Here is a 6,067-nt window from a genome sequence, read left to right on the forward strand (position 1 = left end):
GTACTCCCAGAGCCATGTGACCTGTGAAGGACACATGCAGTACTCCCAGTGACCTGTGAGCCATGTGACCTGTGAAGGACACATGCAGTACTCCCAGTGACCTGTGAGCCATGTGACCTGTGAAGGACACATGCAGTACTCCCAGTGACCTGTGAGCCATGTGACCTGTGAAGGACACATGCAGTACTCCCAGTGACCAGTGACCTGTGACCTGTGAAGGACACATGCAGTACTCCCAGTGACCTGTGAAGGACACATGCAGTACTCCATGTGACCTGTGAAGGACACATGCAGTACTCCCAGTGACCTGTGACCTGTGACCTGTGAAGGACACATGCAGTACTCCCAGTATTAAATATAGATCAGTTACTGTCGTTCAGAAACCTCTTATCTACATATCCAAACTTTTTGTATTTTTTCGTAAAATGAATGCATCAAGCATCAAGCTTGTCGATCTGCTTGCCACCCGACAGAGACAAAATGGTCTATCTTTCTGTCCCTCTGTCCTTCCGTCTGTTTAGGAGTAGATAATCTAAACAAGTAGATAATCTAAACTTGTGACTCGTGATGCAACGCATGTTGTGAAATTATAAATGGTAAATGGTGCATTTATATAGCGCCTTTATCCAAGGCGCTTTACATAGATTGTGCATTACATTCACACACACATTCATACACCGATGGCGGCGGAAACCATGCAGGGCACCAACCAGATCGGCAATTTTCAAATGTTTTGGAAAAAATCTCAGAAAATGTGGAATTAAGTAAGTGGTGCAACTCCGTCCGTGTGGGCACTCCCGGGGGGGCCCCGGAAGTTCCAGGACCCACAGGAACGCGCCCAGGGTGCCAGGCCGGTTCCAGCGAGTGTGTGTGTGTGTGTGTGTGTGTGTGTGTGTGTGTGTGTGTGTGTGTGTGTGTGTGTGTGTGTGTGTGTGTGTGTGTGTGTGTGTGTGTGTGTGTGTGTGTGTGTGTGTGTGTGTGTGTGTGTGTGTAACAGTGACACTTGGGTGTGAAAACCAACCAAACGCTATGTTCGTGCTCAGACAGACCCAGCCAGAGACACACAAAGATCCGTAATGAAGTGGTTGCACCACTTAAAAATGTTATTATTCTGGGTGTCTCTGGCACAAAAGAATGTTTCAGATCAGATGGGGGCCGGCCACTCTACTCTGCAGACAAATACATCACTTTGAGAGTCCTTGACATGAACATGTTTAGAAGCAGTGGTGTGGATCAAGTGACACAGACCACTGGACAGAGAGAAGAGGCTCTTGTCTGTCATGGTGGTGAGGTCATCGAGGACAGGCTGAGAGGAGAGAGCAACAAAAAAAAAAACATTCACAGCTAAAACAGTGGTTCTCAAACTAGGGAGAGATGGAGACAGAGATGGCTGCTACCGTGTAATATTGCCGTCAGGAAGAAACTTTGTATCTCCATAGTTTAACTAAAGTTTAATTTCTTTCAATAATTAACACCCTGATCATACTACTACAGCTGTTAAGCATGAAAGTCTAGGTGGACTCAAACACAGAGGCAGCAAAATCAAGGGTTTATTACCAGCCCAGAGCACACAAAAAAAAAGCAAAAGCAGGCAAAGAGTCAAAACAAGGTTATAGCCAAACTTGAGGCGTAGGCTGGTAGAAGCGATGAGGCAAAGTCCAGGACAAGGCACAGGTTCTGGAGCAGGAGAAACACAGCATGTTACTTGAGGATCTGACAAAAAATGAAGTACAGAGCAGAGCTTAAATAGGACTCCACCCGATTGCTAAAGGGCTGCAGCTGTGAGGAACCGCACTCCTGTCTACAATCTCCCAATCACAACAGACAGGGAGGTTAGGAAGATGTAGATGGCACTGGCATGTCAGCTGATGTAACAACACTGGCATGTCAGCTGATGTAACAACACTGGCATGTCAGCTGATGTAACAACACTGGCATGTCAGCTGATGTAACAACACTGGCATGTCAGCTGATGTAACAACACTGGCATGTCAGCTGATGTAACAACACTGGCATGTCAGCTGATGTAACAACACTGGCATGTCAGCTGATGTAACAACACTGGCATGTCAGCTGATGTAACAACACTGGCATGTCAGCTGATGTAACAACACTGGCATGTCAGCTGATGTAACAACACTGGCATGTCAGCTGATGTAACAACACTGGCATGTCAGCTGATGTAACAACACTGGCATGTCAGCTGATGTAACAACACTGGCATGTCAGCTGATGTAACAACAGCGCCAGCGCCACACAGTAGTAGTAGTATCAAAAGAAGCTCGAAGTGCTGTGCGAAACGCTGTGCAAAACGATGTGCGGAATGCTGTGCGAAGCGACTCGATCTGCTACTTTTGCTATTTTTTTAATTTGATTCCTGGTTTCCAGGTTTCCACTTGTCATACAGATATTGTAGAGATATTGTAGGAAGGAATAGAAAAATAATATCCTTAGGTTTGACATTTGTAGAATGTTGCTTTGTAATGAATACAACATTGTCAGACAGTATAGTGACATTCATTAGCCATGCAGCCAGCTGACCTACAGCAGAATAAATGAAGGCTGCAGTACAAGGTGAGTAGTGTTTCATCTGGAAAGGAATGTTCAACAGTCACTTACTGTTCAGTGGATTAGAATTACAAACAGCTTGCTGAATACCACCGTATTAAACCAATGAGATAGTGGGGATTATTGTGGACATTCAACCTTTAATAGTCGACAACAAAGAATCCAAAGAATGTAGGCTACCGTAGTTGTTTTCCTCTTAGCCTCCAATGTCTTAAATATAGACGCAGGACAGGTGCATCTATGCAAACTGCAAAGCAACATATACAACTTAATGTCTAATCCAGTCCCCAACCTTTTTTTCCGCACAGTTTTCCCCCTCCCCTTTCTTAGTCCACTTCTAACAACACTACAGTGTTTACCAAGTGAAGTTTGATCATCCCCCTGTAATCTATGGCGCCCCCTCTAGGGGAACCAGGACTCCATCGCACAGTAATATCTTATATGACGTGACTATGCCAATAGAATCTGGATGTTTGCCTGCCCATCATTTGAAGGTGTCTTAAGCCCGTCACCATGCAACTCCTTGGGTCCAAACGTTTGCAATTAAGGAGTTAATGCTAAAACCGTCTTGACCCTTTGGTGTGGTTAGGGCTTTAAAGGGAAAGACCAGAGATTCTGGCTGTGTAGTTACCTTGCCATGATGTAAATTATGTATGGAAAAATTATTTATCCATTGACTAGAAATTGATGATTTAAAATATGCTCCTCGTTGACTTACATGTAGAATCTGATTTAGAGTAATTTAGAATCAGCTTTATTGTCACATCAGTTTCACAGATGCAATTTGTTGTTGTGCCTATTTCTATTTCTATTTCTTATCGTGCTTTTTTTCTTCAAGAAAAAATAAGAAATGGAAGAAGAGAGAGGGAGGGGAGTTTAAGGACATCAAGGAAGGAAAATAAAGAAGGTTTGAGCGGTTTTACCACCAAAGGTACAGTTTTACCACCAAAGGTACGGTTTTACCACCAAAGGTACAGTTTTACCACCAAAGGTACAGTTTTACCACCAAAGGTTTTACCACCAAAGGTTTTACCACCAAAGGTACAGTTTTACCACCAAAGGTTTTACCACCAAAGGTACAGTTTTACCACCAAAGGTTTTACCACCAAAGGTTTTACCACCAAAGGTACAGTTTTACCACCAAAGGTTTTACCACCAAAGGTACAGTTTTACCACCAAAGGTTTTACCACCAAAGGTTTTACCACCAAAGGTACAGTTTTACCACCAAAGGTACAGTTTTACCACCAAAGGTTTTACCACCAAAGGTTTTACCACCAAAGGTACAGTTTTACCACCAAAGGTACAGGCGGACCATTTTCTTCTGTGTGGGTCTTAGAGATTTACAAGCTTTTACCACAAACGGTACAACCAAAAGGTCTCCACGGGAAAAAAAACATATTTGCACGTGAGTATAGCAGCCGCTGTGTGTACTGTGCATTAATTATATATACTTTGACATTATTCAAGGTGCTAGGATATGTCAGCCGCATAGAGGATATTTCATAGAGGATATGTCAGCCGCATAGAGGCTGACATTGGTATAATCTGCGTATGGAAAAGAGTCAAATTTACATGTAGATTTACCGGTACATGCTTTTTTTCCTCTATCTTTTCATATTAGTTTTGACTTGAGATGATAAAGATGTAAGCAAATAAAAGGCAATTATTTCAGCTTTAAGAGCCTTGAAACTAATCAAAACAAGCCACTGACCCGCTGACACGGTGAATAAAGAACCAAAACACTCTTTTAAAGAAATGTAAAAAGCCAATCTAACAACAAAGAGCACACCTTGGAGCAGTGAATTGTATTATTTACTGTATAGCAGTTGATCTCAGAGGCATGCTGTTATGTTTGGCTTTGTATTCATGTTGTTTTCAAGTTGTGGAGGGTAACAAGTAGGCTACATTTACTCAAATACTGCGTAAGTACAACTCGGAAGAGCCCGTAAACAGGAAATGACCTGTTTAGTGCATTTGTAGGTAACGGGAATAAAGGGATCTAGACTATTTACTCGCGACCCATAAATATGTGTAAGCCAAATATATACTCACTTGTTTTCCTCAGTAAAGCATGAAAAGTAAACACAACTTAACGTTAAACATAACTTTACCAAGCCAAATTCCAGAGTGTTATTTATTTTATTTTATAATATAATGGTTGTTGAATCAAACAAAGCCAGCTAGTCAAATTGAGCCGTAAAAATATAAATTCTTCTGGAAGAACAGAGAGGCTATTTGAGGTATAGGAGATATCATATTATGGTTGAGTGGATCTCATGCCAGTTGGAAGATATTTACTGGTTATATTTACTGGTCATATTATGACCTGGTCATATTATGACCAGGTCATATTATGACCTGGTCATATTATATTTACTGGTCATATTATGGTTGAGTGGATCTCATGCCAGTTGGAAGATATTTACTGGTTATATTTACTGGTCATATTATGACCTGGTCATATTATGACCAGGTCATATTATGACCTGGTCATATTATATTTACTGGTCATATTATGGTTGAGTGGATCTCATGCCAGTTGGAAGATATTTACTGGTTATATTTACTGGTCATATTATGACCTGGTCATATTATGACCAGGTCATATTATGACCTGGTCATATTATGACCAGGTCATATTATGACCTGGTCATATTATATTTACTGGTCATATTATGGTTGAGTGGATCTCATGCCAGTTGGAAGATATTTACTGGTTATATTTACTGGTCATATTATGACCTGGTCATATTATGACCAGGTCATATTATGACCTGGTCATATTATGACCAGGTCATATTATGACCTGGTCATATTATATTTACTGGTCATATTATGGTTGAGTGGATCTCATGCCAGTTGGAAGATATTTACTGGTTATATTTACTGGTCATATTATACCTGGTCATATTATGACCAGGTCATATTATGACCTGGTCATATTATGACCAGGTCATATTATGACCTGGTCATATTATATTTACTGGTCATATTATGGTTGAGTGGATCTCATGCCAGTTGAAGATATTTACTGGTTATATTTACTGGTCATATTATGACCTGGTCATATTATGACCAGGTCATATTATGACCTGGTCATATTATGACCAGGTCATATTATGACCTGGTCATATTATATTTACTGGTCATATTATGGTTGAGTGGATCTCATGCCAGTTGGAAGATATTTACTGTTATTACTGGTCATATTATGACCTGGTCATATTATGACCAGGTCATATTATGACCTGGTCATATTATGACCAGGTCATATTATGACCTGGTCATATTATATTTACTGGTCATATTATGGTTGAGTGGATCTCATGCCAGTTGGAAGATATTTACTGGTTATATTTACTGGTCATATTATGACCTGGTCATATTATATTTACTGGTCATATTATGGTTGAGTGGATCTCATGCCAGTTGGAAGATATTAGTATATTTCTGCTTCCACTGGGTGCTCTTTGTGAGAGAGGAAACTGTGTGTGGGTT

Source organism: Electrona antarctica (assembly GCF_951216825.1).
Source record: "Electrona antarctica genome assembly, chromosome: 3".
Lineage (NCBI taxonomy): Eukaryota > Metazoa > Chordata > Actinopteri > Myctophiformes > Myctophidae > Electrona > Electrona antarctica.